This window comes from Protopterus annectens, chromosome 2.part0 (assembly GCF_019279795.1).
Source record: "Protopterus annectens isolate FY-2018-M chromosome 2.part0, PAN1.0, whole genome shotgun sequence".
NCBI classification, from domain to species: domain Eukaryota; kingdom Metazoa; phylum Chordata; order Ceratodontiformes; family Protopteridae; genus Protopterus; species Protopterus annectens.
Genome location: NC_056728.1, coordinates 1878819704 through 1878832143, shown reverse-complemented (window position 1 = coordinate 1878832143; position 12440 = coordinate 1878819704).

Genomic DNA, 12440 nt, shown 5'->3' with positions numbered 1-12440 from the left:
GTGTCTCATTAAGGTGTTTGTGTGTGTGTGTGTGTGTATGTGTGTGTGTGTGTGTGTGTGTGTGTGTGTGTGTGTGTGTGTGTGTGTGTGTGTGTGTGTGTGTGTGTGATGGATTTCTTCAGCCATGACACCAGTGCATAGCATTCATCCACCCCTAAATGATTCTATGAGATATCCCTCATAGCACACATCTGGTGCAGTTGGAAAATGTGGCACACATGGTAATTGCGTTAACTGCCAGGGATGCCAACATACATGTTTCAGATGATTCCCATGCCATTGCACATGACACAGCAGTTGTTTGAGTAGTAGATCTTATTGTTAATGTAGACCCTACTCTGTTCCCCAGGTGTTGTTTTCATGTTTACATGACTGCAATGTATGTTATACTACTTTGTAGTGTGATACATGGTACAACTGCAGCATTCTTGTGACCCTCACCTCAGAACTAATGGCAAAATATCTGTGCTCTCTGTCATGTTGTAGTATAGCATGCAGAAATGTTTGGAAGATCCTGGATGCTGATGCTTGTGACACACCAAGCATGGTCCCTGGTAGTCTGTGAAACATACCTGTGGCTATAATTCTAAGTTCAACACATACATTTTCCACTGGGATGGGTACCCTGCATTTGGCTCTGGATCTGAGTCAAGGCTATCAGAGGTCACACAGTTCCTGTACTGTGTCCTTGGCCTGCAAAGTCTTCACCTACTTTGTCTATGGCTACTGGCAGCAGCAGCAGCAACAGCATTGGCTTCAGCCTGTAGCACAACAAATGTATTAAAAAAACAGCAGGGACTAACAATCTGTCTATGATTACTTTGTGTCAATACTCCACTAATTTCTAAATCCACATAAGAAACAACATGGAGTCTTGTTGACTAATTCCACATGATTGGTTGAATAGCATGCAATTCAGCTGCTTATGCTATAATTAGCATCTCTGAATCCCAGACTAAGACAGATGCAATCCATTACCAATGTACTCCATTATAAAAAGGCAAATGTGTAGCTAGGCAAACTGATGTGGGTGAGAGTTGGTTACATTGTTTAACTCTGTAACAGATTTATTTTGAACAGTATATCTCTACAGAGGAGTATTTTACTCCAGGAGGTATGTACCCATTTTGTTACCTACATAATGCATATGCTGTAATGTAGTTAAGAATAATGTGAATTAAATCTGTATGCAGTTTTTAGAACTGTAATCATGAAATGGCCTTGTTTTGCAAGCCATTTCTGAAGTACAGAGGATGTAGAGTAGGCTGAAAACATAATGTGCGTGATAACTATGTACACGTGTTTCATGGAAAGATCCTATGAAAGCACTTTTAGCATTTCACAGTTGTTTGGCTAGCACAATTGGTCCTTAGCCTGTTATTTTGTTTGGTGGGGTTCAAAAATTAGTTCCTGCTATGGCAAATAATAGAATGGACTGTTATTTTGGGTGGGTAAACATAGCTGAGCATTTGTTATGGCACAAACAATGATATGTTTTTCCTGTTACTCTCCTTGTTTTGTATCCTCCCCATTAGTTTTTCACCCCTGTTGAATCTTTAACATTTTATTTGTACTTTTGTCAGCGTTATATGTGTTATCATTTTTGTGTCTTTCAAAACACAAAATGTCTGTTTGCCATAGACTCCTATTTACAGAGGGGGAGAATGACCTCATCATACAGGGCTTACATCAACATCATGCAGTACTGCTGTCCAAAACACAGGCAAATATGGCTCAGTTTACAGCCCTGTGGGACAAATTAGTCCTCAATATAAATGAGATTGGGTGACACAGTTGCACTTATGAACAGGTGTTTGAGCAACAGGTATGACAAAAGCTGCAAGGAGGCATGCAGCTTCAGTGGCACGTGATCACCAGATCACCTGTGGTGATCCTGCTGCAGAACCCTCTCTCACTACCACAGAGGAATTCCTGCTAAACATTGCCACAGAGGACAGCTCCCAGCAGTTAAGGACCCAGTATGTTCTGGATGTGGGTGTGACGATTGGGGAGAGATGGGTGAAGGCTGCCAGCCTAGTCAAACAGAATTTGATATATAATTCTGGCATTTGTAAATAAATGTAAAATACAGGCATGTTTCTTGAGTGTAAAAGATTACTGCGAAATGTGGAACTAAAAAAATATGTGACAACATTGCAATCTACTGGCCCAGTGAAGCATGTTGTGACCCTTTCATGTTAGAACTCGGCTCCAGTGTGTCTGGATGAAGGTTTCATGCCCATTGTTTTAAGACTTAAGTTTATGACAAGAATTTACATGTGGAAGGTGCTTTATTGCTCTGGTTTCTGCTAGAGTGTATATGTGAGATGCCTTGTATTGTTGTAAGTTTCTGAGCAGGTGTTAGATTTCTAAATAATGCAGTTTGTAGCCTGAGAACTCAGACCATTTGTTAAGATTATGCAATATGAATACTGGGAAATCTTAAGTGTCAAAAATGATGTAATTTGGGACGGCCTTAGGGACATGTTTGTCAGTAATGTTTAAATACTATTTCTCATGAGACTGGGAGCATTTTGATCTTGGATATCTAACTCAGCACTCTGCCTAAGCTCACTTGTAAGTCTCTAGCACTGTGATTTCTTGTAGGAATAGTTAAAGCTAGTAAAGATTAATTAGGTATTTTTCTTTGAAATCAGACCTGTCCTACTGTATTATTTTAAGTTTCTATGTGATCTCTGAACTCTTAGATATCGCTGTGGTGTAGTAGTTTTGTCTTGTGTTTTAATTATTTATTACTAAATATTTTTAAAACCTTCTACCTGTAACTGGTTTATGTAGAGATAACTTATGCTTTAGAGTACATTATATATTTATAGAGTTTACTGTCTAAGTCCTTTCAGTAAGCCTAGACTGAATAGTCACATTACCATTTGATAATAATATTGCACAGTAATAATTGGACACCCTTTTAAGGACCTTTTGGTAGCTGCTATTATTTGCTGGGTGGTTTTAGGGATTACTACCGTGCGGTCTGCGTAAAGGGGCACAGCTGGAGAATCTGTGTCAGTCTTTCCCAGGAGCGTCTGTAAAGTTGTATAAATACTTATCTCAAAGTGTGCGTGTGGTGTGTCAGCCACTTGGCAGGGACACAAAGCACTGGTTGGACAGAGAAGTTACTGGAGGTTTTAGCTTGCCCACCTAGGCTGAGATCTGGACCATATAGTTGTGCCAGTGGGGAGTTTTACTGGGGATCTGGTGAGCAAGGGAGCAACTAACCCCAGAATGACTGTGATCTCTGTATGCACGTAAGGGAAATTGTACTTTAATGTGTGTATTAGTTATCCTTTTCTCTTCTATGAGATGACCTCCCTGGTGTTAGTGGTGAGGATTGAGGATCCTTGATTGCTGGGCCAGGGCACGGTCATCACAAGTGTTTGGCAGTGGTGGGATCTACTTTACATACTAATTGGCTTGTAGTGGTGTGGGTAGAGTGAATTCCTGTAGCTTATGTACAGTGATCTCTAAAAGAATGTTGTACTCTAAAACAGCCACACAGTGTATCCTCAGAGTTCAGATCACAGTTGCTTTATTTCTTTGGATAGCTTAGTGTTGTCCAGGTGAGTATGCAACATGTCAGCAGAGAAGTATGGAAAGCTGACAAGGAGCCATCTGGCGGAGATGTGCCAGGCTAGAGGACTGGTGCATGGAAGCCTGACTAAAGCAGACCTGATTGCAGCCTTGATTACAGCTGCATCAGAAAACAGCAGCTTGGAGGACAATCAGACTGACAGTGGAGATACAATATCCTCAGAGAATGGACAGCTCAACCTTTCTGCAGTGGACTTAAAAATCCAGCTGGAGCTAAAGAGACTTGAGTTGTAGGCTAGGCATATGGAACAAGAAGCAGCCGAGAAAATGAGGAGTCTACAAGCTAAGGAAAATGAATAGCAGAGGAGGCATGAGAGGGAAATGCTGACTCTTCGCCAGAGTCATGGAGGTAATGGGGAAGGGAGTAACCAGACCCCAGAAGCACAAAAGGTCAGTAAATTTCTTCCACAGTTTAAAGAGGGGGATAATTTTGATAGCTTCATTCATATGTTTGAGTGGGTATGCAAACAGTATGAAGTTGACCAAGGGCTCTGGGTATGGTTCCTGACCCCCTTACTCCATGGTAAATCTGTAACTTCTTTAGCAAAAATGTATGACACTGACTGTTTTTATTATACTGCTGTAAAAAGACACTTGTTGGAATGTTTTAAGCTAACACCTGAAATGTATAGAAAAAAGTTTCATGAGCATAGACGCAAGGCAGATGAAAATGTATGTGGATATGTTGTTAAACTGAGCATTTATTTTCGGGTCTATATTAGATCATCGAAATGGCAGAATTTCGAATGATCTAATATCGAACCCAATATCGCAAATGCTGAAAAGAGTGAAGCTGCACAAAACTGAATTCTTTTCTAGGGAAAGAATTTGGTTGGCCGTTGTTGTGGCTTTGCTGTTTTCAGTAATGCAGTGGAAAGTTATGGGTTAGGTTAATGTAAGTGTGTGATTGTGCGGATGTTCGAGTTACGACACAGGTTGGGTGAGTTAGGGTTAGGGCGCGGGTCAGGTAGTTGTGCGATTATGACAGAATTTGGGGTTGGGGTGGGTTAAGTGAGTTAGGGTTAGGGTGAGGTGACTGTGCGATAGTGATGGACCTTAGGGTTAGGGTCTGGGTTAAGGTAAATGGATAGATAGTAGTGTATGTGCAGTGTAGTGTAGGTTTAGATGTAACTTTTAAATGTATGCACATGGATTGCTGCTTTTTAGTGTGCTTGTGGTGTGTGTGTGTGTGTGTGTGTGTGTGTGTGTGTGTGTGTGTGTGTGTGTGTGTGTGTTTCTCGGAACAGCAAATTTTTTCCCTGGGAAAAAAATTGCTGTTTTGAGGTTTTGATATTGTTAGGGTTCAGGTATTGCAGTTCAATGTTACGGCATTTGATAATAAGCCATTTCAATGATCTGATATAGACCCCTTATTTTTATAGCTGGGATAGTGGATGTCAGGTCACCACTTTTGAAGGGCTGGCAGAACATTTGGTAAGGGAACAAGCCCTTAGCGCTTTGCCTGAGGACATGAGGATCTTGTTAGCTTTTAAACAGTGTGCTACTTCACAGGAAAGGGACCCCCAGTACAGCTCATGGGTCTAAAGGAACCCATGGTGGGCAGCACAGACTGCCCCAACAGAATCCACCAGCAGCAGGAGAAGCCACTAGTCCAGGTACACGTCCAGGACCTAGGGTGAAATGTTTTGAATGCAACCAGCAGGGCCATGTGGCATACCGATGTCCATGGAGGCAAGGTGGGGAACCAAAGGTGAGGGAGCCAGTAAGTGGGAAAGACAAAATGCCAACAGTAGGTTGTCTTGAGACAACAGGGGTATGGAACTACCATCCTGCAGATGTCCTGAGAGGGAAGGATTTGGATGATGCAGTACTATGTACTTATGCAGTTACATGCAGTAAGGCTAGGAGACAAGCATGTGGGTCTGGTAGCTTGAGGGAGACCCAGACCGATCTCATACTTGCAGCCAGGACTGCTGAGGTGGTTACTTCAGGGAGTGAGCTACCCTGTAACAGTGAAACTGAATGTGAGCCACAGCTGCTTGTGGGTACTGATGTTCCCTTGGACAGGGTAACTGCAAAGGCAGAGGTGAGTAGTAGTACCCAGGCTGGCAATGAGGCACCACTGTCAGAGGATGCCAGACTTCCTGTGGAAGGGGAGCTGGGAAGGGTTACAAGGTGAGACTTGAGACAGGCTCAGCTCTCAGACCCTACATTGCAAGGCCTGAGGCAGGTAGCTAGGGAGACACCTGATTCTCAAGGGAAGAGGGAATTTGTATACTGGAACAAAGGGTTACTGTACAGAGAGTGGACCCCTGAGGGAAAGCTAGAAGGTGAGAGAGTACAGCAGTTTGTAGTGCCTAGAGCTTACCATCTGGCACTTCTAGCCATAGCCCATGATATTCCCTTTGCAGGTCACATGGGCATAAAATGTACAAAGAGGCATATTATGCAAAACTTCTATTGGCCTGGAATTTCCAGAGATGTAACAGGGTACTGCAGGACCTGTGAGCAGTGCCAAAAGGTAGGCAAGGCAGGAGACAAGGTGAGAGCTCCTTTGATGCCTTTGCCTGTGATTGAAGAGCCATTTCAGAGGGTAGCTATGGATATTGTGGGTCCTCTCAGTACCCCAAGTTCCACAGGGAAAGAGTATCTCCTAGTGATTGCAGATTATGCTACACAATACCCTGAGTCAGTGGATTTGTCCTCCATTGAGGCAGAGAAGGTGGCCTATTCTTTGCTAGAGTTTTTCTGCAGGGTAGGTTTCCCAAAGGAAATGTTGTCTGACAGAGGTGCCAATTTCATGTCAGACCTGCTGGTTTGTCTGTGGAAGTCCTGTGGGTTGAAGCACATGAAGACCACCCCTACCATTCCCAGACTAGTGGTCTTGTTGAGAGGTTAAACTCTACAATCAAGTCCATGCTACAGGTATTTGCAGATCAGTTTAAGATGGAGTGGGACACATATTTGCCCCATCTGTTGTTTGCTTACAGAGAGGTTCCCCAGGAATCTACAGGTTTTTCACCCTTTGAGTTGCTGTATGGGCATAGGGTGAGGGGATCTCTAGATGTAATTCGAGATGAGTGGAAAGGTGAGTGTGAGTCTCACTAGGAGACTGTTGTGACATACCTCCTAAACCTCAGGACAAGGCTCAGGGAGCTCATGGGCTTCACCCAGGAGAACCTGGCAGAAGCCCAACAACAGAAAAAGGTGTGGTATGACAGGAATGCTCGAGCTAGAGAGTATGCTGTAGGGAAGCAGGTGATGGTTCTTATTCCTGTCAGACACAACAAGTTGCAAGCAGCTTCGGAGGGATCCTACAAGGTGGTAACAAAGGTAAGTGATGTTAACTACATGGATGAAGTGCTAGGCAGACAGCAGGGGCACAAGTTGTACCATGTTAATATGATGAAACTTTACCGTGATAGGGAGGCTCTTGTGCTGAGCATTTGCAGTGGATTGCAGGAGAAGTCTGAGGGAGATCTTGTGATTGATCTCCTCAGTGAGGCTCAGGCTGACACCTTGGTGGATGGGGTAGCAATGCCCTAGCAGTTATCTCCTACCCAGGTTCGAGAAATCCAAGCAGTGTTGCAAGAATTTGGGGATGTGTTCACTGGGAAACCAGGGAGCACCCACCTTGTGCAGCACCGGGTGGATACAGGACCCCAAAGGCCTATCAGGCAGGTAACTTATAGGGTGCCTGAGAGAGTCAAACAGACTCTGAGGGAGGCGGTACAGGAGATGTTGGAACTAGGGGTGATTCAAGAGTCCAACAGTCCCTGGGCCTCACCAGTGATACTGGTGCCAAAGAAGGATGGCAGCACCAGGTTCTGAGTGGATTACAGGAAATTCAATAGTTGCACAGAGTCAGATGCTTACCCCATGCCTAGGGCAGATGAGGCCCTAGAGCAGCTGGGTGAGGCTAAGTATATTACAACCATTGATCTTACCAAGGGTTACTGGCAGGTGCTCTTGAGTCCCAGTGCTAGAGAGAAGTCAGCCTTTGTGACTCCTTTTGGGTTGTATGAGTTCACAAAGATGCCATTTGGGATGAAGAATGCCCCAGCAACTTTCCATGGGCTGGTAGATCATATGGGCAGGAGCAGGATGGTCTGCCCTTGCTTACATGGATGATATTGCTATCTGCAGCCATTCCTGGAAAGAGCGCCTTCAGCATATCAGGGAGGTGCTGGGCAGACTGCAGAGGGCAGGGTTGACAATTAAGCTGAGCAAATGTCAGGTGGGTATGGCAGAGGTCTCCTACCTAGGACATGGAGTGGGGAGTGGTAAGATAAGGCCAGAACCTGCCAAAGTGGAAGCCATTCAGGCATGGCCTAGACCTGTTACCAAAACGCAGGTGAGGGTATTCATAGGGACAGCAGGGTACCACAGAACGTTTGTCCCCAATTTTAGTACCATAGCTGCTCCCCTCCCAGACCTGACAAGGAAGAACAGTCCAGATAAGGTAGTGTGGACCCCAGCATGTGAGCAGGCATTTCAGAAGCTTAAGGAAGCTTTGGGAGGACCCCCTGTGTTAGCCAGTCCAGACTACAGCAAATAATTTGTTGTGCAGATGGATGTTTCAGGCTATGGTGTGGGGGCTGTACTTAGCCAGATTTCTTCAGAGGGAGAAGACCACCCAGTGGTTTATCTCAGTCATAGACTCCAACCCAAGGAGGAATGCTATGCAGTGGTAGAAAATGAATGTCTAGACATAGTGTGGGCATTACAAAAACTTCAGCCTTATCTGTATGGAAGAAAATTCACTGTGATGACAGATCACAACCCTCTAACATGGTTAAACAGAGCCAGTCAGCAAAATGCTAAGTTGCTAAGATGGAGTCTGGGGTTGCAAGCATATGATATGTTACTGCAGCACCACAGTGGGAGTAGCAATGCCAATGCAGATGGGCTCTCCCGACAGGGAATGGGGTGAGGTACACCCAGATAGACTTGACACTCTCAAGCGATGTTTCTCAAGGGACACTTGAAAAACTTGATTGAGTTCCCCGGGGGAGGGCAGAGATGTGACAATTGGGGACAGATGGGCGAAGGCTGCCAGCCTAGTCAAATAAAACCTGATATATAATTCTAGCATTTGTAAATAAATGTAAAATACAGGCATGTTTCTTGAGTGTAAAAGAGTACTGTGAAATGTGGAACTGTAAAATATGTGTCAACATTGCAATCTACTGGCCCAGTGAAGCATGTTGTGACCCTCTCATGTTAGAATTTGGCTCCAGTGTGTCTGGATGAAGGTTTCATGCCCATTGTTTTAAGGCCAGAGTTTATGACCAGAATTTACATGTGAATGGTGCTTTATTGCTCTGATTTCTGCTAGAGTGTATATGTAAAATGCCTTGTATTGTTGTAAGTTTCTGAGCAGGTGTTAGATTGTTAAATATTGCACTTTGTGGCCTGAGAACTCAGACCAGGTGTTAAGATGATGCAATATGAATACTGGGAAAACCTAAGTGTCACAAATGATGTCATTTGGGAGGGCCTTAGAGACATGTTTGTTAGTAATGTTTAAATACTATTTCTCACAAGAGACCGGGAGCATTTTGATCTTGGCTATCTAACTCAGCACTCTGCCTAAACTCACATGTAAGTTTCAAGCACTGTGATTCGTTGTAGGAATAGTTAAAGCTAGTAAAGATTAATTAGGTATTTTCTTTGAAATCAGGTCTGTCCTACTGTATTACTTTAAGTTTCGGTGTGATCTCTGAACTCTTAGATATCTCTGTGGTGTAGTAGTTGTGTCTTGTGTTTTAATTATTTATTATTAAATATTTTAAAACCTTCTACCTGTGGCTGGTTTATGCAGAGATAAATTATGCTTTTGAGTACATTATATATTTATAGAGTTTACTGTCAAAGCCCTTCCAATAAGCCTAGACTGAATAGTCACATTACCATTGGATAAAAATATTGCACAGTAATAATTGGACACCCTTTTAAGGGCCTTTTAGTAGCTGCTATTATTAGCTGGATGGTGGCAGGGATTACTACCGTATGGTCTTGGTAAATGGGCACAGCTGGAGAATCTGTGTCAGCCATTCCCAGGAGTGTTAGTGAAGTTGTATAAATACTTATCTCAAAGTGTGTGTGTGGTGTGTCAGCTACTTGGCAGGGACACGAAGCACTGGTTGGACAGAGTGTGTACTGGAGGTTTTAGCTTTCCCACCTAGGCTGAGATCTGGACCCTATAGCTGTGCCATTGGGGAGTCTTATTGGGGACCTGGTGAGCAAGGGAGCAACCAGCCCCAGACTGACTCTGATCTCGGTGTGCACTTAAGGAAAATTGTACATTACTGTGTGTATTAGTTATCCTTTTCTCTTCTATGAGATGACCTTCCTGGTGTTAGTGGTGTGGATTAAGGCTCCTTGCTTTATGGACCAGGGCACGGACATCACAGTGGGCACCACTACTGTGTCTCAAGAAGAGCTTCCAGGTATGCTTTGTTAGATCATCATTAGAATACGGTGGCATTCTGAAATAGTGTCAATAGTTTATATGTGTGTGTCAAGTTGTTTTTTGTGTGGGGGAATTTAAGACAGCTGCAGTTTTAAGCTTAATTTGAAGTTGTCAGTCACATTCTTTTTAACATTTGTGTTACTGCAGATATAGATGAATAAAGGTACTATCCCCTGTTATACTGTTAAATGTGGGGCTGTTACCATTACCTCTCCCTTTAGATATTTCAGGACCTTCAGGAATTCAGAGAATAGGGCTTCTGCAGTTGGTAAGCATAATACATTTATGTCAGTATTGTAGATAAATTACAAGATATCTGATAATGTGTCTTTTCAGGCCTGCTGTATGTACTGCTATACTGTCTGCATACCTGTCAACTGTACAGATTTTTGCTGAATATCCAAATTTTTGACTCATATTTCTGGTCCTTATTTTATATCACAGTGATTTTCTGAAAAAATACTGACAAGTCATTAAAGACTGAAGACATAAAATAATGATGAAATCTGAGTTTCAGACTTCATACCCTTCATAAATGTCATGCTAAAGCAAAACATTTTATTCTATCAACTTTCTAAGTTTGTAAGAGCAATATTTCAAATTGTCCTTATTCTTGGGCCATTGTCCACCAATTATTTATGGCTTTGTCCAGATTTCTTGCTCTAAGAGGTTGAGAGGTATGACTGTCTGTAATAGTAACAGCAGTGTAAATTGCTTAACATATATTGCAGAATAGTAGTGCAAGTAGTATTGTATTCCTCCATGTCTTCCTTTTATCACAGGTGATCATGGAAGTGGTTCCCTATCCCCTGTGCCACCTATATCAGTGTCTCATCAGACTCTGATGATGATGCTGGCCAAGGTGAGGCACAGTCAGGGGTTGCAGAGGCTGAATTTGACGCAGAGGTTGACACTCAGCAACCCCCTTTCATTTTTCCTAAACACAGCCAGTACGCCTAATTAACCCTAGTCCACTGAGGCCACAGATATTGGACAAGTAGAGGTCAAGAAGATTGACCAGGGAAGTGTAACTGCTGCTGCTTCAGAGCCTGTTGACTCTGGCATAGCCAAACTGTTCACTAGGTGCCACACAGAAGGCTTGATAGGGGTGCTCAGAGGAGGGCTGCTGTCCCTCCTCTACCTGGTGCAGATGTCTATTCATGTTTAGCACAATGCATGTGTATGGCCACCATTAAGGCACAAGCATGTTCAGACAAGTGCTCCAGACAAATGCACATGGTTGCAGATGATGCACAGTTTGCCATCCATGACTGCATTCACCATTTTGTTGATTCCATGGACTGCATGCATAGCACATTGGAGCAAAGTGCATCTGTGATGGAGCATGGAGTATCTGTTATGCAATGCACATTGTCTGTAATGGAGCATCTGCTGGGAGGGGAATGTGAGCCTCGTGGGTGTAGGTTAGCAACTACATCTACCAATGTGGCCATGTCAGATCACACTCCCATAGTGGCAGTACTTCCACTGCTCCATCAGGGAGTGTGCTGTCCACACCCAGATGTGGTCATGGTCCTGGGCATTCCTATGAAGGAAGCATGTCCAGCAGACATCAATCACCTGCAGGTAGTAGCCCTGCATCTGACCTTGGGCATGGAGGTCTGAGAGCAACTCACAGCAGAGCCAGTTGTCATGGTCGAGGGTGACAGCGATGAACTATCAACTTTCCATGCATGGCTCCCATCTGTCCAACATACAGACACATAGAGCTAGCACTGAGCTTGGCTGCATGCTTACAGACACTCACACACCAATGTTACATTAAGGGTACCTACAGACACACACACATTTCCATGGTCCATGAAGGGATATAGCAGCGACACTTGTTGTAACCCATAGGTGATGGTTATCTCCCACTTTGAATGAGTGTCATTTGCCTGTGAGCCAGTTTGTGACCTACCAGACAACATAGCAGTTGATATTCACCTGACTTTGCTTCTGACTGATGCACAAATGTGGTTTTGTGTGGAAGGCCTTGGCTAAGTCAAGAGAAACAAAGTCAGTGCTGTGCACACATGCTATGTGTCTGGTTGACAACGAAATAACCGACACGAAAAAAAAACAAAAAAAAAACGAAAGTTCAAAAGCATGAAACTTCACATGCCCGACAAAACAAAATCCCGACAATCAACAAAACAAATACCTTTCCTGAAAAACACACACACACAGTACAAGCACACCAAAAACCTTACAAACCTACACTAAACATTACATACACAACTATCTGTGCCCTAACCTTAACCCAAACCCTAACCCTAAGGTACATCACTATCGCACACTTACCTTACCCGCACCCTAACCCTAACTCACTTAATCTGCCCCAACCCTTAACTCTGTCACTATCGTGCACTTACCTTACCTGCAACCTAACCCT